Below are 25305 nucleotides of genomic sequence, written 5' to 3' on the forward strand. Positions count from 1 at the left end.
ATCAGCCGACTCAATGCTTATTTTCATATCTGTTAACAATAATCCTGAAATTCATGGCTTTTGTGGCAATGATATGCATAAAAATTATTTTAGTAATATGTATTTACAGTGTATAAAAATTATCGCTTAAGTGTCCCGTGGTACAATTCCAGAACATTTAAGCGGCCCGTGGCATATTTTCAGATCACTTAAATGACCCGGGACACGGTTCCAGAACACTTAAGCGATCCGTGACACATTTAGAGATCCCTTGAGTGGCATCCCAAGTAGTCGCCTGACGTCAAATATGACGTGAATATTTGGTCATTTTCTCTGAATGACGTCAGTCAAAAAAAAAATCACGTCATTTCAAAGTCATTTAATGACCACCAACAATAAAGGTCAGGAAATAACGTGATTCTTGATGACCTTAATGAAATATCAGGTCATTTCATGACCTTATTAGCCATGAAGGTCATGAAATGACGTGATTTTTTATGGCTTAAACGATTTTGCGTCATAAAAATCACGAATTTCTTTCCAACTGAAAAATTCTGTTCCGGATGAAAATATCAAAATTATCCAAAATTTTTGTCAATGAACCTTCAGAGGGTGTTTCAAACTTACCCTAGGCTTATTCGTTACTGGTTGTCACAAGATAAATGAAGTACTTTTAATTGCGATTTTGTTTTGAATGGAAATGCAAAATTTTTCAATGAGTAATAAAATAGTTATATAAATTTATCAACGTACGTTATATAAATTATAATTGCATCCATATCATGTTTTTTACGGACGATCAGAAGATCTGTGAAATCTGTCAAAAATTCAAAAAGATGCAACGAATTCATTGATTTAAAAAAAATGAATTTTTCTAAAACTTTTTTTTCCATAATTGTAAATAACGCAAATAATTATATTTATAATTATATTACTATATTTTTCATGGATAAAAAAAAATAAAATAAAACGAAAAAATAACTGCCATCGGCTAAACTCAGCAAGAGATTAAACGGTAATTGTAATATAACTAATCAATACTTTTAAAGTCTTCATTAAATAACACCTGTTTGTTACTGCTACGATATCGCGATCGGGTAAGGCATAGCGTGAGATACATAGGGAGAATCCGGAGCGAATACCAAGTTCGACTCCGACCTGCGCCAGAAAGTGATGCTTTTTTTTTTCCTTCCCGTCTCTTCAAATAGCGCCATCTATCTTCTGAAAGTCTAACTATTTGCAAATGGTCATTTTTTTTTACGTCAATTTTGACGTTTCCGAAATGGACATAATGGCCATTTTATCACGTCATGTTTGAGACATTTTATGACTTCCAAAAAACGTTTTTATTGACGTCAGGCGACAACTTGGGATGTGACGTAGTTTTGGAGCACTTAAGCACCCCCCCCCCCACAGTGCGGTTCTACATCACTCAAATCACCCGCGGCACATTCTCAGATTGTTTAAGTAATGCGTGGCACAGTTCCAGAGCACTTAAGCGGTCCGGACACATTTCCAGATCACTTATTGGATCCGCGAAAAAGAGATCACCAAAGTGGCTCTGTAGGGCACTTATCACTAAGGGGGGGGGGATGTTACTTCAAGTGCCCACAAACTATCGAAAGGTTTTCTCGTTTTGGGCACACCGAGTAAGATGCCATTAAAAATATTTCATAATTTCATAAAGGATGGTTGATGACGTAATAGAGCAAGTATCTGCTCTAGAAGGTATTGCCTCAGCCTTAGAGGAGAAATAACGACTTATATTTCTTCTCAATGGCCTCAGCCCTTGTCATCAAAAGTTAGCAAATCGGAAACCCCCCCCCCCCCGATGATGATATAATACCTGAACGGCCCCTAAGCTGACTATATTTGCTCAAGAAAAATACGTTAAATAGGGCTTCAAAATACGGGACAATGCCGATTATCACCAAAATGATGCTGAAAAAAGCGAAGTTGCCAACTTGTGGGGAAGATGTAGAAAAGTCGCCAATCGCGGGAAATGAAGCGCCGTTTCAAATTGCAATGAATTAAAAAAACATGACAAATATTCGCGATGAATATTCGTATTTTTAGTCGTAATTATCGTAATGTAATTTCTGAGCTGGGAATATAATTTTAATCGTTAATTTGAAGAATAAACATTCAAGTTAACTTCGTTGAAAATACGTGAAAAACCGGGAACATTTTTGCAAAAACGTCGGGACAGCCAGGAAAAGAGAAAGCTCCTGTCGTGGTCGGGTGGTCACAGCGACGGATTCGTGTCGCGAGGTCCCGGGTTCGAACCTCACCACAGTGGTGGTCGGCTGAAGTTGGTTTTCTGTGGTTCCCAACTTCAATGCTCGAATGCGAGCCGATCTCCCTTTAAAAAGTCTCGCCCTAGAAAGCAACAGACCTATAGATGGCAGAACAGAAATATAGATGGCAGCACTGAAAAATCTAACACAATACTACATACGCACCCAGACTGTTAGGTACACACACACACACAGTTACACTTCCTGCACAACTCACTAGGTAGTAAATCGTCCATAGATGGTGATAGACCTGAGTTGTGCTCGGTTTGAACGAAAGGAAAAGAGAAAAACCCTAGATGTCTCCCGGGAAATACGGGACATATAGTCATCCTATCAATGTACACTGCTCAAAACAATTAGGGGAGCAAGCAAAAAAGTGAAGCAAACCGTGCGAGACAGCCACGTATTGGTATACATTGGATAGTACACGCGTATCAATGATAGAATGCGCGCAATACAGAAAAAAGACGTAAAAAATTTTGGAATTAAGCTTTAATTCTTTGAAAATATGGAAAAAAACATGAAAAGATGATTTAGGGCAACAATTTGGTTACAAGTAAACGATAAAAAAAAGTACTGTTTAGACATGATGCATGAGTTTTAATAGGGCGTGTGGTCTCCTCGAACAGCTAAGACTGCTGCACACCTGTTTGCCATGGATGCGATGAGCTTATCGATTAGACTTTGGGGAATACTGTTCCACTCCTCAAGAAGTGCAATCTGCAAGTCTCGGACAGTAACAGGCGGCCTTGGTCGCGCAACAATGCGTCGTCCGAGCATGTCCCATACATGTTCGATTGGATTCAGGTCAGGAGAGCACGCTGGCCATTCCATACGCTGTATTGTTTCAGCTTCAAGCATGTTCTCCACCAGACGAGCTCTATGCGGTCGGGCATTATCATCCTGGAAAACAAAGGAATCTCCAAGGGAGGCTCCAGCGTAAGGGATGACATGAGGTCGCAGTATCTCGTCTGCATACCTTCGGGCCGTCAAAGTGCCATTCCGAATGATATGCAGGTCCGTACGTCCGCCTATGCTGATTCCACCCCATACCATCCAACCAGCTCGTCTGTATTGTGACCTTTCACGAACGAATGCGGGGTCATTTCGAGTGCCCCTGTCCTTCCATACCAGAACACGTCGGGTGTCACACTCCAGACTGAATCGGGACTCGTCTGTAAACAGCACTTGGCTCCAATCATGTTGCTCCCAATCTCGATGTTCAGCAGCCCATCTTCTTCGGGCCGCACGGTGGCGTGGGGTCAACGGAATGCAGACCTTGGCCTACGTGCATAGAGCCCTCTCTCATGAAGCCGATTACGTACAATTTGGCTGGACACCCTTCGTCCTGTTGCCAAGAGCAACCGTCTTTGCAGCTGCGTAGCATTCTATGTTCTGTTTCGACGGGCTGTTAACTGTACATACCGGTCATCAGTTGCTGTAGTGGCGCGTGGCCGACCTTGCCCTGGTCGACGTCTAACATTTCCTGTTTCTTGGAATCGATTCCACAGACTTGCAACAACACTTCTGGCGACTCCAACAGTGTCCGCGACACTACGTTATGTTTGCCCGGATTCCAGTCTGCCTATAACACGCCATGCCATGGATTCCGGTAAATCACGTTGTTGAGACATCCTCAAGTCACCTTGTCTCAAAAAAAAAATACTGCGCAATCGAATTTCACAGTTACGGCAGTAAAACAGACGTTTCTGCAACATCCTGATTTCTGCCCTCATCTCCTTTTTCTCGTTTTTGACGTCATGAACTTTGATTTGCATATGAAGTTTTCTTCTTCCGTTTCCTGCTAGGCTTTAAATTATGGATGATTCATTTTATGTTACTTATCGGTATACATCTTTGCGTAATTTTGTTAAAACCATGTGCTCCCCTAATTGTTTTGAGCAGTGTATATTCAGGGTGCATAGCAAACAGGGGGCATGGCAATTTACTGGCGAGCCATTGATCCTAGAGGTATACTTCTAACTAGAAAAAGTTTTTAAATCATGTGTAGTACTCAGATATTTCATTCATGTTACAAGAAGTTGTATAGTTATTAAAATGAAAAAAACGTTTTATACAGTCACCGTGTGCCCCAAAACCCAGGTAGAAAGTTGTTGCCCTGTCTCTCTTGATGCCAACAAAAGAAATTCCATGTTTCTAAGTGGAATGTTCACTGAGATATTTGAATTCGAGAAACGGAGGAAATTTGGGAAAAAACAGTATTAAATGCGGGTAAAACGGTTCTTTCGCATTTAGAGCTGTTTTTTTCCAAACTTTCCTCCCTTTTTTTTAATTCAAAAATACCTCAGTGAATATCCTTAGAAACATGGAATTTCATCTGTTGACATCAAGAGTCAGGGCAACAACTTTCTGATTGGGTTTTGGGGTTTACGGGACTGTATAAATAGTGAATTCTTTTATTTTTATAACTATACAACCTCTTGCAACATGAATGACATGTGTGAGTAATACACGTTATTTGAAAAAAATTTCTAATACTTTGAAGCATGGGGGCGGCAAAATGCTGTTTACCCCGGGTGGCTGAATGCTGTTTGCCCCGGGTGGCTGAATCATGTTTGTCCCGGGTGGCAAAAATCCTAGCTACGGCCCTGTCAGAAGGTGCTCGAGCACCTCAGAATTGATTCAGAAATCAAAATTCCTCATGTATAGCTTAAGACGAGAGAGCATGGGCCTGAAACACTCAAAATGCCCCAGGTCTATCATAATGATGAACGAAACAAAAAGACAAAATAAACTGTTAAAAAGAAAAATATTATGAAAATTGCATTTTTTTGGAGCTTCATATTATTTTAATCGATCATATTCCCATAGACATTAATGGGATACATCGAATTTTTTAAATAAATTGAAGGCACTGAACTAAAAACTTAGGACGAGTTGAAAGTGAAAAATTATCTTTCCCTTTAAAAAATAAATTAAAAATATAACAACCCCTTATACACTGCTGGCCACCCAAATTGCAACACCAAGAAAGACAAGAGATATCGCAACAATATTTATTTTGTAGATAACATGTTGACCAAGCATCAAATGATTAAATTTATAGACTTCTGTGAAGTGTGGTTCCTGCCAAAATCAGTAGCCAGAGTAGCCGCCATTGTTGGAGATCACCGCTGCCACACGCCTCGGCATTGATTCAAAGAGACTTTGGATGTGTTCTTGGGGTACAGCAGACCAAGCAGCTTCCACGCGTTGCCAAAGTTGATCTGGTGTGGCAGCTGGGGATGTAATCTGGGTCAATCGTTGAGCAACCATGGACCACATGTTTTCTATCGGCGTAAGATCCGGAGAGCGAGCTGGCCAGGGAAGCAATTCAATCTGGCGATTGACGAAGAACCTTTGGACAATGCGTGCCACGTGTGGTCGCGCATTATCCTGTTCAAATATGGCTGTGGGCAAGCCCTGAAGGTAAGGAAGGACAACTGGCTCCAACACCTCGGAGATGTAGCGCTGGCTTTTTAAAGTACCGGCAATGCGTACTAGAGGAGTGCGAGAGTGATATCCAATACCGCCCCATACCATAATACCCGGTGCAGGACCAGTGTGGCGGTGCATAACGCAGCTGTTCAGCATCCTCTCTCCACGGTGTATCCAGACTCGAATCCGACCATCGTGGTGTTGCAGACAAAAGCGTGACTCGTCAGTAAAGACAATTTCATTCCATTGTGCCGTCCACATCCTTCTTTCATCGCACCATTGGCGGCGGAGACGTCTGTGGTTCTGCGTCAAGGGTAGACGAAGCAATGGACGTCTTGCGGACAGACCACTCTGCTGTAAACGGCGTCGAATGGTACGCGCAGACACTGGATGATGCGGTACAGACTGAATGTGCTGTGCTATGGTTCGTGATGTGGCTGAGCGATCCGTCACTGCCATACGCACAATACGCCTGTCATCACGTGAAGTGGTGCACTGAGGTGGATGCGATCGAACACGTCGGTCCGTCGTACCCTCCTGCATCCAACAATCACATATCCGCATTACAGTTGTTTGGTTTCGTCCAACACGACTACCGATTTCCCTGAAAGATAATCCACAATCTCGGTAGGCCATTATCCTTCCTCTGTCGAACTCGGATACTTGACCAAAAGATGATCGCTGTTTTCTACGAGGCGTTTTTTTGAAAAAACCACAAGAAAAACACAATTGCCGTACTTCAAATCGTTGCATGCAATCATTTGCATGCTTCCTTCAGGGTGTTGCATTTACGGTGGCCAGCAGTGTATATAAGGATAAGGGTTTTATCTTTCCCCATTATCGGATCATGTGTAGATTACCTGAAGACGAATTAAACAGTCATGGTGCTTAAATTTATTTAGTTATTAATATTTAAAGAGAATTCGATCTGACGAAACATATGTTAAGTATAGGGAAAAGAGCGGTTTGTTTGGGCTTACTTGTCAGCCCATAGGGTTGCCACAACTGCCGGTTGTCACCTCTTTGGGGCCGCTGGACGTAATTGGTGCGGAAAAAAATTGCCAGAATTGGCAGACGATCATACTACAGGGGTTCTCAAACTGTGTTACTGAAAAAATAACCACAGTATGAAAAGGACGAAATGAAAACAATGCTAAAGTGATGTTTAATTTCATTAATAGCATCTATAATCCCAGTTTTAAAGCCCTTAAAATCTCTGCCCGCTACACAATCTGGCCACAATGTCCTCCAAGGCAAATTCATAGTTTTGTAAAATATTTGCTACTTTGTCAATGATAGCAAACGCAATACGAAAATTTTCAACATACCATGCAGATATTACACTAGTATTTTGATCATTTTTGTCACACCGCAGTCATTTTCTGAACACGAGGGCTAATTAGACCGGGACGTACAATTTATTGCCGATTCCGAACGGTAGGCTTATTTTTTATACTCATCGATAGGTTGGTACGCTAACTCCTCGACGGGGGACTCCTTGCGGTAGCAATTTTTTCTGCGGTCATGTCGCCGTTTTTGTTGTACCCCAGTGTCAGGAAAGCTTTCTGACAAGGACGAACCGGATATCGAACTCGCGACACCTCTAAACATCCTTTAGGCGAGTGTCTTATCGACCTGGGCTACCGCGCCCCACTAGTATTTTGAGAAACCATCGAGAGAGAGAGTGTTAGTTTTATGCCAAAAATTATAAAACATTTGGGGATAAGTTCTCTGATGTAGAGAATCTTGTAGTTTGAAATGACCATCTGATCCATGGATCGCAGAGTGGCTAATAGGAGTCGTATTTGGGGTATTACTCTTAAAGCAAATTCTTCAGCTAACTGTTCTCTCAAATAAAAACAAAATAGTCAAGTGACCACAGACTTCTGAAATATCCTTCCCTCGGGATTCAATCTTTTTTATGAGTTCCTAAATCAAATCATTTTTCCTAAACCGCGTTGTTCGCAATCTGATCCGTTCGTCAACCAAGGGTTGACTGTAATCAAAGAAAGGAATTTTTGGTGAAATTCACAGGCCTGTGATTATAACAACTGGCTGTTGGAAGATATATTTTGTATAAGAGAGAAATTTCAACTGCCCCTGCGGGGAATCGAACCCACGTCCTTTCCCTTTCCGGGTGAACGCACCTAGACCACTAGACTACAGAGGCACCGAACCTCTCAATCTTTCCTTGGAGCTCGTGTACGGCGTCCAAGTACGGTCCCTTTCAGTGTGCACGAGCTTCAAGGAAAGAGTGAGAGATTCGTTGCCTCTGTAGTCTAGGACAGGGGCGTCGGAAGTGTTTCGAACCTGTGGGTGCCCGTCTTTTGAAATTTCGATTTTTGAATCAATTCTGTGGGTGCTCGAACCCGTTCTACAAACTTCCGTGGGTGCTCGAGCACCCACAGCACCCCCAGCTCCGACGCCACTGGTCTAGGACGTTCACCCGGAAAGTGAAAGGACGTGGGTTCGATTCCCCGCAGGGGCAGTTGAATTTTCTCTCTTTCCAAAATAAATCTTCACAGCAGCCAGTTGTTAAAAAAACCTTCGTATGGTAGCGGAGAGTGACGTCATCCTTGTATAAGATTTCATCTGTTTATAGGTGACATTAAAATCAAGGCAAACTGTGTAGTTTGCCCAAATTAACCATTTTAGCTAATTAAAAAAAATCCACTCTATATAATTAAATTGCTGTGTTTATATATTACTTCAACTAAAAATATTCCAAGAGAGCAAACCAACGTCAGTGTTTTTTTTTAAATTGAATACTTTTTTATGGAGCTGAACCATAGAGGGTTAAAACGTTCCCAAAGTTTCAAAGCTTTTAGATGGGTGGTTAAAGCTTTATATATATATATATACCAGGGCTACATAAAACCCTACTCTTTTTTTTTACCCGCGGCATCCTTTTCCCTATTCAACGCTTATCCGCGGCTCCCCGGAGCAGTGTAACAAAGAATCTCTTCGAAAAACATTTGTCAAAGCCACCACTCTGCGGCACACCTGACAAAGGTTGGCGGCGCACAGTTTGAGATCCCCTGCTTTATTCCAAGGATGGCTAATTTTTTTTTAATAGCCTTGTCCCAATTAAGGCCATTTTCAATGCGCGTGTCACTCTAAAAATTTTAACTCCTACGCCATGTGAACCGTTTTAGCAGAACATAATCACTTATCTTTCAGTTTAATTAAACCCTACTCTCTGGTTTCCGTGAAAATGTTTTTTTTTAATAACTTTTTGACTGAGACATTTTTTTAAATCTTAAGTTCGATTATCACAACGCAAATCGTGTGTTTGTGTATCGATAAAAGTTCATCTTACGTAAACCACGTGGGCAAACTTTGTACCGAAACCTAGAGGCTCAGAGTGCTGACCACCCTCCCAATAAACTCTGTTAAAAGCTAACTTGGGCTAAGCTAACTTGGAAATTCATGGATCTACAATGCATGTCTCCCTCGTGCGGAATCCCTGAAATTTGGTATACACGGGTCGTCCAGAAACCCTGGTCCTCACCCTGAAATGTTTCCTTGATGTTTAGGGATAGAAAGCGAAACAAAAATACATTGAATAAGAAATTAATAATTTATTGTTAAGGCCTACCATACCGAAATATGGGTTTGGTGGTCCTCAAAGACTTTTCCACTCATAAGAAGATCGAAAATTGGAGAGAATTTTTGGAATGACAAATTAAACAGAATTTCTTAAAAATCAAAAATAATTGCTTGAAGCATAGATATAATGTAACCATAGATCGCGCATGCAGGGTTGCTTTTTTTGTTTCCTACACCCACGTGGTTAACGTGACGAGTGGGTACTTTGACGAGTGGTAAAAAGAAATTCCTTGTTATTTCAATGGCCACTCCTTGGGTGAACACCGTGAGTGTTTAAGAAATCGCTCGGTACGCTGAATTCCTGCTGTGCTTTTGGTTACAATGAATAATCTATTAAAGGTGACAAGATTACCTTTCACAGGCGAGTTGAATTTCCTTTTCGCATTAATATTTATTAATTGGATATTTTGTTCCTCGAAATGTACCACCGCATTTTGTTCCGCGATTGACACACAATTTCGTTTCCGATGAAGCTTTTTTTTTGGCTTTGTTATGCGTTAAAGTACATTATTTAGGTAAATAAGAATGTTTACTGTCATTGTGTATTGATTTAAAATGAATATATTACGATTAACATTTTTTGAAATTGAAAATTTTGCGTCTTCGAATGAGAAATGTGTTTGGCGCTCAAAGTTGGCGAGATTTTGACAGTCGTCAGCCGTGTATATTCTGGGTATGGAATTTTCAGCTCTTTTTTTATGGCAAATTCATAGCCGTAGATCATAGTTTCCCAACTTTTTTTGTCCCATCGCCCCTTCTTCAGAAATTTTTTTCTCCCATCTCCCCCTTCTTCAGAAATTTTTTTCTCCCATCGCCCCCAATGAAATCTAACCCATAGGATCCTATGTTATCCTCATAGCTTCTACCGTCCCCCTGGAACATTCCATCGTCCCCCAGGGGACGTTAACACCCACGTTGGGAATCACTGCCGTAGCTCATTCAATTGTTTTCTTGATATTCTGGCCATGGTCCGCAAGGCTTCCGTTCGGAAACCCGGAACAGTTCACATTATTTATTTATTATTATTTTTTTGGTTTTTCGCAACCCATTTTTGACCGCTCCTCAAATTCATGACCGAATTTCACAATTTTTTTATATACGATAACTGGTTACTTAAATAACATATTTTAGACGTTTCAAAAAAATCTTTATAATTGAAGTGAATTTACAATTAATGAACTTTTAATTGTAATAATTATTTGAGTATAAATTAATTAACTTTTAATTAAACTAATTAGTGATTATGATACTGGGAAATCTTATGTATCATGTGAAAAAAAAATTGAGAAAAAAATATCTTTTCTATTTTTAAAAAAATTGATTTCTATTCATGGTCATGGAAAAAAAATTCCACATCGAAAATCAGGATAAAATTTCGAAAAATTTTATTTTTCAAAAGGATGGCATTCATTTTTATTTTTCATATTTAAACAAATTTTAGTAAACAGTGTTGCGCAAATGCAACGTCAGTCAAAAGTAGGTTGAAATCACAAAACAGGGTCTCGTGAAAAATCTGGCCTAGGATCCAGATGTATACGTGAGGAGGGGAAGGGAGTCATTGGAGGCTCGTGCCCCCTCCCCAAGCCCAACCAAAAATTAGAAAAAAGGAATTAATATTTCAATTAAGAAATTTGATATATTGGAATAAAACCTATGTGCAATTTTAACAAATATCTGTTAATTTAAATGCATTTTGAATGGTGTGGTAACTCTCTCAAAATTTCTAGTAGGGAAGAAAATTTTTGTGTCCTTTTCAAAGGTCGATCCCGTGTACACCTCTGTATTATGAACCACGAAAAAAAATGAAAAATAAGATTGAAAAAAAGAAATTTATGACAAAAATAAAATTACAGCACTAATTTTGATTAGAAATCCAATCTGTGAAAGTTAGGTACCGTATGCTTATTGCTCTTATATATTAAAATGCGCTTCATTTCCGCTTTTAAATAAAGCCACGAATAACACGAATTTTAATTTTCTTCACTCAGTACAAGAAATATGTCGCCATGTACGAAGATAGTGCGCCAAGTTATGGATACCATAGTCTTGTTTCTCAACTCATCACTGGCAATATCGTCTAGAGCAGAGTTTGCTCTAGAAGGTATTGTCACTGGGGGGTGCTTGCTTCAAAAAAAGAGAGGGGACCGGACAATGGGACGCGCAGTCTAGTTAATCTTATATCTATGGCTTGAAGAAAGCCTAAGCGTGCTAATATAACCTAACGGGCTAATATAACCTAACGACCTAAACTGAAGAGCCAAAAAAACTGGTACAGGCATGCGTATGCAAATAAAGAGACATGGAACCAATCAGAGTATCGCGCTGCGGTCGGCAACGCCTATATAAGACAACAAGTGTCTGGCATAGTTGTTAGATCGGTTACTGCTGCTACAATGGCAGGCTATCGAGATTTAAGTGAGTTTGAACGTGGTGTTATAGTCGGCGCACGAGAGATGTGACATAGCATCTCCGAGGTAGCGATGAAATTTGGATTCTCACATACGACCATTTCACGAGTGTAACGTGAATATCGGGAATCCTTTAAACAATTAAATCTACGACATCGCTGCGGCCGGAAAAAGATCATGCAAGAACGGGACCAACGACGACTGACGAGAATCATTAAACGTGACAGACGTGCAACCCTTCCGCAAATTGCTGCAGATTTCAATGCTGGGCCATCAACAAGTGTCAGCGTGCGAACCATTCAACGAAACATCATCTATATGGGCTTTCGGAGCCGAAGGATCACTCGTGTACCCTTGATGACTGCACGACACAAAGCTTTACGTCTCGCCTGGGCCCGACAACACGGACATTAGACTGTTGAGGACTGGAAACACGTTGTCTGGTCTGACGAGTCTCGGTTCCAATTGCTTCGAGCTGATGGACGTGTACGGGTATGGAGACAACCTCGTGAATTCATGGACCCTACATGTCAACAGGGGACTGTTCAAGCTGGTGGAGGCTCTGTGATGGTATGGGGCGTGTGCAGTTGGCGTGATATGGGACCCCTGATACGTCTAGATACGATTCTGACAGGTGACAGGTACGTAAGCATCCTGTCTGATCACCTGCACCCATTCATGTCCATTGTGCATTCCGACGGACTTGGACAATTTCAGCAGGCCAATGCGACACCCCACACGTCCAGAATTGCTACAAAGTGGTCCAGGAACACTCTTCTGACTTTAGACACTTCCGCTGGCCACCAAAATCCCCAGACATGAACATTATTGAACATATCTGGGATGCCTTGCAACGTGCTGTTCAGAAGAGATCTCCACCCCCTCTTACTCCTACGGATTTATGGACAGTCCTGCAGGATTCATGGTGTCAATTACCTCCAGTACTACTTCAGACATTAGTCGAGTCCATGCCACGTCGTCGCGGGGGCCCTACACGATATTAGGCAGGTGAACCAGTTTTTTTGGCTCTTCAGTGTACTATATAACCTAACGGTTGTATAGGAGGTTGTGGCTAATCCTGATACCATGATATGTCATTTGTGCACGCTTATCGCGGACTGCCCCCCCCCCTGCTTTAGACAACTAAAAAACATCTAATTTAATTATAGACATCCTGTATTCTGTACCAATAAGTTTACACTAGCAAATTTAACGTATGTACTATATACTAAAATAAATGTTGATCATCATTTTAAATCCTGCGTACGACTAGGGCTGGAACAATAGGCTCAAATCTTTTGCGAGTCTCCAGGCTGAAATTTTTTACTGGCAGTCCTATAGTATATTTTTATATGAAAAAAAAAAAAGATAAGATTCACATCTTGAGCCCTCACCTGATGCCCTATCACCCTCCATCCCATCCCCGTCTATGCCACGTCAACTCTTGGAAATGTTGCGCAACTTGTTGCAAGTTTTCCATTCGAGATGGATTACAAAAAAACCGGTTATTTTGTAATCCATCAATAACACGTGTTGCGGGACTTTGTATATGAGTGTGAACGTATTCTGCGACTTGTTGCTCAACTTTTCAAAGTTGCAGAACACGTTCACACTCATATACAAAGTTTGTTGCTCAACTTGTATATGAGTGTGTCATACCGTTACGTCGTCAGTTTTGGAACGAATATTAATGTCTTAAATCGAGTATCACTGTATTCTTAATTTTTAAAGCAGAAAAGAAAAAACCAATACTTTCACTTGACTTTTTCAAAACACTTGAGCTATCAAGTGGTTAAAATTTATTCAAAAAATTATGAATTTCACACTTCATTTCATTCCGAGACACAGTTCAAGTTTTTCCTTAATTTATTTATATGCGTATTTTTCAATGAGCAAAGTGCATGTCGCCAAAGTGTATTTACGTGTATAAGGAACTCCTTTTTTGCCAAAAATTAGTTCCCGAAAATAGGAAGGGTTTCTTATACATGGATAGTAATGATATGTCTTTTCAACTTTTTTCAAATTTTAAGCCCAAAAAATCAGGGGGTTCCTTCTACACGTTAAAATATAGTTTTGGCGGAGCCCCATAGACCTCTTTTATTTATTTACTGCATTTATCAGGTTTACTGATTTACTTTATTTTCCTCGCACGGTCGTGGAGCCCCTGGGAAGTCCACGCGAAGCCCCAAGGGCTCCGCGGAACACCGGTTGAAAACCACTGCACTAGGGTATTGTGCATAACCACGGATAAAGACAATAAATTTCATGTATTTATCAAATTTACTAACGACACTTTGCTATTTTGCTTAATCGCCGGTAAAAGTGATAAGCTTTTCAGTATTTATCAAATTTAACAACGACGCTTGTGGAATTATGCATATTGCCGGTGAAAGAAATTAATTTATAAAGATTATCAAGACGATTGGTAAGTATGCATAATAACCGGTTGTTATGTACAATCGATGTATCACATTTATCGTAACGTATACATTCATCATATTTATATAAACTATATTTAAAAATTAGGCAAAAAAACCACTTCAAAAAAAAAAAATATTCCGTTATTTTCATCAAACAACTTTATAATTTTGAAAGATAAAAATAATATTTGCCATATTTATTAAACTTGTCATCTTCATTTGGGAAATTTCGGGAGTTGACATAATCGCCAGTAAAAGTGATAAATGTAGTGATATTCGTCTAACTTAAATGGACGAAAAAATTATGCATAATCACCTATAATACTTCTACTGTACATATTCCAACCCGAACAGAGGTACCGACGTGAAGGGATCTGAAAGTTGCCAATTGTACCGGTAGGGCCGCCTCAAGACCATCATGGGCCCCCGGGCCAAGTGATTTTTCTGAGTCCCTACCGCAACACTAAATTTGCATGCTCACTCTGCAAATTTAATCCAGATCCCATCTTTTTGAGGCCCCTTCCTCGCCGTGCCCAGGTAGGCCCATGCGTTAAGACGGCACTGATATACGGGACTTAGGCCGTTATGCAGGATTGGGGGAGTGGTGCTTTGCATTGTATGTTCATTAATTATTGGGGGTTGCTCAGGCTCCTCGCAAAATTTATTGGAGGTAGGGTTCAAATAGCCTCAGCCTACCAGGTTTCGGCACCCATGAATTCGAAATGTCTTGTGGTTTTATTTAAAATACGCTGTGATTGAAATCAAAGTGAAAGAAAAAAAAGTGTTATTGGGACCTTCATTTAAAATGTGGGGTACTGTAATTTATTTTTCCAATTAGTTTTCAACCCTGTGCTATTCACTGCACTACTTAAACTTATTTATTGCTCAATTTTTATTTTGGAAGATGTTTTAGTGGTTTCATTTCTTTTCTTATTCATAAGATTTATGTATCCCGATTCATATTTTGAACAGTAAATTTTTCTATCACGAGAAAAAAATTTCATGTGACATATATGCAGTCAGTAAGTAGATTTTAAGGATATGAATACTGTATTCTAGTTTTCCCACGATCATCACTTGAAATTCGTTCAAGTTTTCTTGATGTTAACCAATAAACAGAAATGGTTTTTGTGAAGTAAACACACACACAGTGAACATTTTGGATAATATACGGAGAAGAATAGATAGATACTTCTATTATTTGTGGACAACCGCGTTTTAGAAGTGCATATATAAATTCACTTACTTTCTCAGTTAATGTCGCTTTCGCCAGTCACAAGAATATTGTTTGCGGTCGATATGAGCTCCTTATTTAACTAAACTGATCGAAGCCATCTTTGCTGCCAAGGCAACGGATCTACGCAATTGACAATAGCATTCTTTCTGCGCTTTAAGATTGACTAGTTGCGTTGAATGAAGAGAGGGAGAATATGAAGAGAGAAGCTTAGGATCTTTCCAATAGATAGAAAATCGTATTATAGGATGCGCTGAGATCAACGGAACAAGGTAAAACGAAACGCGTGACACTTTCAAGAAAAATCTGCACGGTAGCTCCTCACTTTTATCATTTTTTAGTATAAATTGAAAAAAGAAAACGTGTTAGAAATTTTCAAGTTAGCGTCAAATTTTTTCCGCAGTTATTAATCATTTTTTACGTCATTTGGCTCTTAAGCATAAAAAAAAAAATTCATTGCCACAACTAAAGAAAGGCAGGGGTTCTACAGGGTGATTCAGAAAAGATAATATAAACTTTAGGGGAGGTAATAGTACACACCAATACAAACAATTGTCATCAAAGAATGCATGGTCTAACATGAAATACAAACGTGCTAGCACGTTTCGAAACGGCCGCTCCGCAAACGTTAAAACGGCATTCCTGTTGAAATTTATCGAGAGAAAAAGAACACCATGCATGCAAATGTAACCTGGGGAAGAAGAAGAAACTGTGCGCAAATCTGCGTCACAGTGAATAAAAGGCGCGGACACCAGCACTGTGAAGTTATTCCAGCGTGCAACCGTTCGAACAGTCGTAACGTACGGGATAATAGTGCACTTTAGTAATGCGGATTGGGCAACCGCCTATGGGAAAACGCTCACCGTACGTTCGTGCTGCCTCTGAGGTACTTCTCTTTGCAGCTCCGTAACTGACATGCATGTCTGCTTTTTCAGTATTTAGTTTATTTTCTAACCAACCAATATTTTTAAAATTTTGTTAACACAAGATATAATATTTTTTACCGACTCTGCTTTGAAATTTGAAACATTGGTTAGTGTTTTATGTATGGACAGGGGTATGGGTAAGGCAAGAATATAAGAAGAGCTGTGAATGCTCATGCTGTTACACTGTAAGTTTTATTTGGCCTCTTGGTGGAAGACTTCGGTGATATAACAGATTGAAAATCTAGTCCAGGAAGCAATGAAACAAGTTCAATGTTCGTTTCCAGTGCAAGATCCCCAAATCATGCAATATTGTCTCATAAAAATGTAATCAATAAACTTGAAGATTGCGAATTCGGTAAACGGGCCGTCTTTTGCAAAATCAGATCTGAAAAGTCTCCAACTTTTAAATTCAGCCATTATTATATGAAAATGAGTACATCTTTTGGTGTTTATAAAGGCAACTCCGCTTGGACTGTGTCACCCGCATTTGGCTGTTCTTGAAGAACTTTGCCCATTACTCTTTAATGAAAATAAAATAAAATATGCCCACCTTGTCCCTGAATAACTTGCTAAAATGCGCTCTTTGGAAACAACGAAACCAAAAGTATAGAAGGAATTTGAAAATGGAAATTTTTTCTGCGTTAAAAAAAGCGACATTCCATTCACAAGTATTGGAGTTGATCGTGCTTTAGAGCAAAAAAATCGTACTTTGAAAGCTACTGGTGGCATACGAGGCAAAGCATTGAATCCTCAGGCATTGACTAAGTATTTTCTAATTGCACCAGAGCTTCCGAGATCGTCTAGAGATGCAGAAACAATGTGCGGCTATTCCAGTGTCAGGAAATCAAAGCACCACAACTTAACACAAACGGCTGTTAAACATCATGATGACAGTGCAAGGAAACTACGAGCAGTCCTGCAAACTTGTAATCCATTGAAACAAGATAGTGGTGAATTCATCAATGTCGTTACAAATTTTATAATGCCTGATAACGTTAGACATGATATATGTAGGCGTGAAGATGAAGGAGGAAAAGCTTCTTTTTTTTTTTGAGACTTTTTTGAGTGACAGAATAACAGGGAATACAAACTTATGCCACCTCGTTGGGCATTTTGCCTGTTGTGGCGTTGTATTTTTATTTGTATTTATGGAACAAAATGAGGAAGATGAAACTGCTGACTTGGGAATCAGCTGGAAAATTTTTATGATTGAAATAAGCCGTAAAGGTATGTTAGAAAGAAGCCGTTCATACACCATTGTTTGCAGTGCAAAATGCACATCATCACACGTCTCGCTTTTAACCCCTTCGCTTACAAGCGATTGACGAGAAATTCGTATTCTCTTTATTTGTCGAATCGGCGATAAATATGGTAACCTTGTCCTAACCTAAGTGCACGTTAGAAAAAGGAAGCGAAAAAAAAAGTTGAAGAGAAAAAAAAGAAAGAAAAAACAAATGAAAAAGGTACACTGAAGAGCCAAAAAAACTGGTAAACCTGCCTAATATCGTGTAGGGCCCCCGCGAGCACGCAGAAGTGCCGCAACATGACGTGGCATGGACTCGACTAATGTCTGAAGTAGTGCTGGAGGTAATTGACACCATGAATCCTGCAGGGGTGTCCATAAATCCGTAGGAGTAAGAGGGGGTGGAGATCTCTTCTGAACAGCACGTTGCAAGGCATCCCAGACATGTTAAATAATGTTCTGGGGATTTTGGTGGCCAGCGGAAGCCACTACATTGATTTTTTTCCTTCAGCATCAGCTCTTTTATATATTAGATGTATTTTACTATAATATATATTATTAATACGCATTGGACAATAATTGATTTCAAATCACTGCATTAATATCTGTGATTTTTATCATATTAAAGATATTATATTCTGTATTTCTATTATTATTTGTGTGATTATTATAGTAGATGAAGTTCATTTTTTTGGAGCGATGTAACAAAAACTTTTTTGAAATAATGTTTTATTACTTTTAGGCACTTGATAAAAATTTCTATATCTATATATTCGAGGTTCTTATTTTCATTTTTGATGATAAATTTAAAAATTCTGTACATGGGGTACAGAATTCCAACTGTAGTTCTGTCTCAGTGTCAAACTTTTATTTTAATGTCTTATAATTTTTTATTATTTATTATTTTAATTTATATCTCATTATATTACATTATTTTAATTTCTTTTATTAAAAAATGCTCTAGAGAGAGAGAGAGAACGGACAAATGATAAGCAGAATTTTTCTTCTGCCATTTTTTTCCGTTTCGGAAAAATTACTGGGTGGGAGCACCAAAATACACACTTGCCCCTTGTAACAGAGTACATTCTCATTTCCGGTGTTACGGTTTCAGTCCCCGTCAGTCATGGTCCCCCACAAGGGTGGGGATGACAGGGCTCTAGCCCTCGGACCCGAAAAAATTCTGATCATTTTTTGCTTTTTTATGCTATAAGTTAACTACAGAAGGGTCCGTGAAAAGTCTGACCCGGGGGCCCGCAAAAGATCCAAGCCTAGGGGACATGCCGTCAGTTCCCTCAAGTTTCCTCATCATCTCCGTTATCACAGTATGACTCGAAAGCGTGACGTCATGCAGAGGCCCCAACATGAAAACATTGAGCGGGCTGAAAATTGCCATTCGTCCCGTATATACGGGACTCTATCTCGTACGCAGTAGCCTGGCAATCCAGTGGTTAGAGAGCTAGCCTCTGATTGTGCAAGTCTGAGTTCGAATCCCGGTTCTTCGGAATCGGCCATTCCGAGATTCAGTGGTTGTGTTTGAAACCACTTTGTGAAATCCTAGCAAGCAGTCGATGGGAGAAAATACCTTTAAATGTTTTTAAAATATTTTGGAAGTCTGTCTTTTTGGGAAATGTGAAAGAAAAATTCCAAACACTTTCAAAAATATCCCAAAAATAAACAAAAATGATACAAGAGATATTATCAATAATTTGCAAGTTGAAAGCCTCTCTTCCCCCATTTTTTCTATGTCCGTGTTTAAAAATATTCAAATCATATTTCTGCCTAAGGCTGGGATTACACTATAAAAGTTTCGCAAAAGTTTTTTTATAAAACTTGAAAAATAAACTGATCGGTTGCATTTGCTCGAATGTAATCAATCAGCTTATCGGTTGTATTTCTCAAGTTTTATAAAAGCACTTTTACAAAACTTGTACAGTGTATCCCAGCCTTAGATTAATAGTTACTTCTGAAGTATAAAATTTCATTTAATGTTGTTTTTTCCTTTATAGATTCGATATCGAGTAATACATACTTTTAGGGACGGGGGGGGGGGGCTATCAAAACCATTCAAGTGCTTAGGGCCTTCAAATGTTTTAATCCAGCCCTGTATGTGGATGATCTTTTAATATCATACCAATCAGTCAATATGAGGTCAGCCGAGAGGCAGTTACAAACTGCACTTAACAAGATTAGCAGGTGGGGCTCACGATATAACGTATTTCTCTTACTCCACCGACAAAACTGTCATTGTGCACTTCTGTCAACATCGAGACCTACATCTTCACAATGATCCAGAGATGTTTCTGAATAGTAGTCAAATACCAATTATAGAAAACACTAAATTCCTCGGCCTTACATTTGACAAGAAACTTACTTTCGAACCACATATTATACAATTAAAAGCTAGTTGCATGAAGGCGATGAACCTCTTGAAGGTCATCTCTTCTACAAATCATGGGGGCAGACTATATGTAGCTCCTTCACATATATAAAGCTTTAGTAACATCGAAACTAGACTATAGTTCCATTGTATACGGATTAGCACCTCGGAACTATCTGAGTGTGCTTGATCCAGTTCACCATTTAGCCCTCCGGATTTGATCAGGAGCTTTCCAACAACTGGCACCATGGGAACAGTCTCCACCAGACGTTTCTCTGTCATTATTACCATATCCTAGGGCCACCACAGCAGATGGCATATATCGACAGATATTCTTTGGGCACAGGGGCATGTATCGACAGCTCTATAAGAGCCCTGGGAGTCCATTCAGCACCTCCTAGAAATAGAAGGCCTCGGCACTGTTTGCCATAAACGTCATTCAGATTACCTAGCAAGTTTGCTACATTTTAAAACACAGCATTGTATTTCACTTCTTATTTTGGCGTAGAACCTTCCTGATTGACTCACAAATACCGCATAGTGATTGGATGTGGGGCATAGAAATGGCCAATTCTGAGTGAGCCCGATCATTTATTTTTCTCACAACGATGATACTGGCACAAGCAGGGAATTTTTTTCCCCTGAATATTCTGAGGGAAAATGGACTACTTACTGACGTCACAATCAGACTGCGGAGGCTTTCTATCTCTAGGAGGTGCTGGTCTATTAGTTTAGTTTAGAACCGAGCACGCCCAGGCTCTGTCGCTTTGCGATATAAGCTCATTGATCGTGAGATCGTGGGCGTGCCGGAGAAAACTCAAACCGGCAAGCCGGTCGGAAAAGCACACTCGGTTCGCACCAACATCCCGCCAACCCCCAAGCAGCACAATCACACACCCAACCCCCCAATCCCCGGGCACATCACCGCTCGACAAAGTCAGGACAGCACCGCGAGTGCGATTCCCCCTCCGTCCCGACACCCGTGACAAGGTCCCGCCGGCGCGGTCCAAAGCGCCCCAACACGCCCCGCGAAGGGAGACACCCCGACCACCCCTGAATGAATGAATGAACGCCAGAACTTTGCCACTGGACTTATCCCGTTGCCGAGATCTCTTCCAGCCCAGCTTCGTGGCAGAGTCTGGAACACTTTATTTAGTGTCAAAAAAAAAACACATACAAACTGTTTTACAACATATTTTCCCCGAACAATTGGGTACTGTCGCGACTAACAAATTTTGTGGTGATTACAGACGAGATGGGATTAGGAGTTGGAGAAGTTTCGGGGTTTAGTTAAGATGAATGTACACATATTAGGATGGAGGTATGTTTTAAAAGCAATTGAGCCCTCCCCCCACCCCAGCCATCTCATCTGTTATCTTACACTTGCCATATTACCCGACCACCCCTACCATCCCCACCCCCAAGAAGTTCTATTGTGGATATGAGAGAACAATTTGTTATACAAGACGGGAACATCGCTCCTCATCAAGGAAAACATAGAACGCCTCGCGACAAGGGCCTCAATCGGCGCGTTATTCTTGACTACGTATGAAGTTATTTGATTTGTCGACATTCAATCTTGTTCTTGTTATTTCCTGCACCTCCGAACGGTTTGGTCTCTTGTCCTTCTTTTCACTTGAAGAGCCACATACGAGTGCGACAGTCAAAGCTGCAATTTGCCAAAAGTCATGCGCAGAAAAATGCACGTGTGACATCAAAAAATACTACAGATATATTTAAAAAAAAAAAAAAACATGTGCAGACAGTACAAACAATCCAAAATCGTGCGCCGCTTATGCATGTATGACATACACTGAAGAGCCAAAAAAACTGGTTCATCTGCCTAATATCGTGTAGGGCCCCCGCGAGCACACAGAAGTGCCGCAACACGACGTGGCATGGACTCGACTAATGTCCGAAGTAGTGCTGGAGGTTATTGACACCATGAATCCTGCAGGGCTGTCCATAAATCCGTAGGAGTAAGAGGGGGTGGAGCGTTGCAAGGCATCCCAGATATGTTCAATAATGTTCATGTCTGGGGATTTAGGGGGCCAGTGGAAGTGTCTAAAGTTAGAAGAGTGTTCCTGGAGCCACTTTGTAGCAATTCTGGACGTGTGGGGTGTCGCATTGTCCTGCTGATATTGTCCAAGTCCGTCGGAATGCACAATGGACATGAATGGGTGCAGGTGATCAGACAGGATGCTTACGTACCTGTCACCTGTCAGAGTCGTATCTAGACGTATCAGGGGTCCCATATCACGCCAACTGCACAAGCCCCATACCATCACAGAGCCTCCACCAGCTTCAACAGTCCCCTGTTGACATGTAGGGTCCATGAATTCATGAGGTTGTCTCCATACCCGTACACGTCCATCAGCTCGAAGCAATTGGAACCGAGACTCGTCAGACCAGGCAACGTGTTTCCAGTCCTCACAAGGGACAATTCTAGGTTATGGTTGAGCAGAGAATTTTTCTTTAATAGGGTTGTTAACAAATGGAATAGCTTACCCAGGGGAAGCTAATGGGGGTAATCGGGAATCAAAGCGATAGGGAGTTGCTCCAGACCAATTTAAACAGGATTGCAGCATGGGCAAATGAATGGAGCATGACGTTTAGCGTTGATAAGTGCATGGTAGCTCATTTTGGTTCGAGCAACCCACAGTTCTCTTACGAGTTGAACCCCCTCACTATCCCGGATGCAACTAGGGTCACCGATTTGGGAATTCTCATTGACGAGCGGCTTAGGTTTTCTGAACATTGTTCAGCGGTGGTCAAAAAATCGAACAGAATGCTTGATCTCATTTTCAAGAAGGTCTCTTCGCGTTCTCCTAAAGTCATTCTTCCGCTTTTTCGAGGTTTAGTCCGTCCTGGACTATAGTATGCTGTAAGGTTTTGGAGACCATACCTACAGAGGGACATAGACTTGGTTGAAGGGGTGCAGAGAAGAGCTACACGTGTCCTTATTGGAACACGGGGCTTGAGTTATGAAGAGAGACTTCATTTTTTGAATATGTTTACATTGGATGAACCCAGATGTCGGGGAGATATGATCGAAGTGTTCAAAATTTTCAATGAGATGGATAGAGTGGACCATGAATTTTTAGTACACCACCAATCAACTGCTTTTACAAGGGGACACTAGTATCGATTGATGAGGGACAATGTAAGGTCATGGTGTCACAGGGAATTTTTCTCTAATGGGGTTGTTAATGAATGGAATAGCTTACCCCCGGAGGTAGTAAATTGTAACGCAATTGATACGTTTAAAAAGAAATACGATAAACATGTTGGGGTAAATCGAGAAGCTATTCATACTTAGAATAAGACAACCATAAGTATTCCTTATGGGCATTGTATAATATTTTATCATGTGTATATATTGTTTATAATGTTTCTAATTACATTTTTAATTGGGTTGCTTTATTTTTTAAATATATGACATCCATATTTGTTATGGGCATCTTTTTCTCAGCCACCTCGCTGGGCATTTTGCCTGTTGTGGTGTTGTATTTGTATACCGTCTTGATATTAAGACAATGTCAAGAACAAGTAACCTTTTTTTATATCATTAATTAGACAATTGGTTTCCTTGTTTCACACAACAAAAATGAAGGACCACCAAATTTACACTGTTGACATCTCTTTTATACTCCGATCAGAAAATGCACTCAAGGATTAGAAAAAATTTGTTGATTAATAAAATTTACTTCGATTTTTTTATAGTGTACTTAGTGGGCAGAATATATTGTGTGTATATGGGTGTTTATTGCATTACACTTCTGTGTACTGCACAGAAAGTAGCAATACAATTATTTTAACACTATCAGTAGGCTGACCATGTTTGCTCTAGAAAAATACGTGAAATTTGTCTTCAAAATACGGGGCAATCGCCAATAATTGCCAAAAATTATGCCAAAAGTAAGCAAAGTTGCCAATTAGTGCTGAAATTACAGAAAATTCGCCAATCGAGGAAAATGGAACGAAACTTCAAATTGCTGTGAATTAAAAAAAAGACAAATATGTGAAATAAATCTCCTTATTTGCAGTCTTAACCATCGCAATGTAATTTCTGAAAGGGAAGATAATTTTAATTGTTGATTTCAAGAATAAAAGTCAAGTTGGCTTCGTCGAAAATACGTGAAAAACCGGGACATCCAAAAAAGCAGAAAAAAACCGGAACTGTCCTGGTAAATACGGGACGTATGGTCACCCTAACTATCTGATATTACAAAAAAAAAAAAAAAAAAAATGATGTTATTAAACGAATTAAGAAGAAAAAAGTCTGGGGACTAGTTTAAAAATATATTGACTTCGATTTTGAAGGAGATGTAAATGTTTTGAAAACACACATATCGCGATTAGAGATTTACCAGTTAAATAATATTCTTTTATTCAGATGAGTTTAAGATTAGAATAAAGGCATTTCCATGCAAGATTGAAAAAAAAAAAAAAAAAAACGTTGTATAGAGAGATTTATCTTTGTGTACCGAGTATAACAATTTATCACTGAATAATTTTTCCAATCAGCATGTGTACCGATAACATTTTAAACGATAATGCTGTCTCTGAATCATATTACTAAATTAAGTAACGTAATTCAGAGAATTATCATTCATTATAATGAACTTGAAAAATTAATAATGAATGAATAATTTCCAATTCTAATATTTGTCTCCGTTGCTCTCACCTTCATCGAAAAATGTACGCGCGAGCGGCCATGTTTATTTCCGTAACGCGAGCTTAACGACCGCTTCCCATGCATTTGCGAAATTAGCGGCCTGTCGCTAATTTCGCAAATGCACCGCTATTTCGCGATTACACGATTTCAGCCAATCACGTCTCTTCTTGGTTTACGATAATTCCCACTGCCTTAATATCGTACGATCTGTTGTGCTTTCGGTCACAAGGTGGCTTCGTTATGTAATCACTGGAATGTTAGAAATATTAACACGCTGTTATATGCCAAACAAAAATTATTTTAATTCGCGTAAGGAAAGGATTAAAATTCCGTGGTTAATTGGTAGCGAGTGATGATAGCGGTAATAAATTTCGAAAAAAAAAATTTCACTAAAAAAGTATATGCTTTTGGTGATAAACAGTTTTGGGACCCTTTCCGTCAACCAAGCTAGTGTAAGTGATAGTGTATCGGACTGCGAACAGACGACCAATGTTTGAATCCAGTTCGCGAAAGTCATCCGTTTTTTTTAACTCCTCGTCAGAAAATTATTTAAACAATTTAATTCCTTTTGCTGATGCAATACATTTTACAATATATTTTGCGGACTCTTAAGATACAAGTACTGTAAATCAGTTAAATATTATAACAAAAGCATGCAGAAGAAATTAAGACCAATAATAAAAAGCGTAGTTGTTT

The 25305-nt window shown here is 39.8% G+C and overlaps 1 protein-coding gene across 1 annotated transcript in view; it reads right to left on the reverse strand.

Annotated features, from left to right (window-relative positions):
* LOC149085455 (cytochrome b5 reductase 4) overlaps nucleotides 1–15495 on the reverse strand; it is a 50830-nt gene extending 35335 nt beyond the window's left edge. The window contains exon 1 of the mRNA XM_089233469.1: nucleotides 15398–15495. The gene's annotated coding sequence lies outside the window, so the exon portion shown is untranslated. The remainder of the gene's footprint in view (nucleotides 1–15397) is intronic.
* Between the last annotated feature and the right edge of the window lie 9810 nt (nucleotides 15496–25305).

The sequence above is a fragment of the Pholcus phalangioides genome, unplaced genomic scaffold (genome assembly GCF_987345545.1).
Source record: "Pholcus phalangioides strain wild (caught in Gottingen) unplaced genomic scaffold, Ppha-v1.0 ptg000007l_1, whole genome shotgun sequence".
In the NCBI taxonomy this organism is placed as follows: Eukaryota; Metazoa; Arthropoda; class Arachnida; order Araneae; family Pholcidae; genus Pholcus; species Pholcus phalangioides.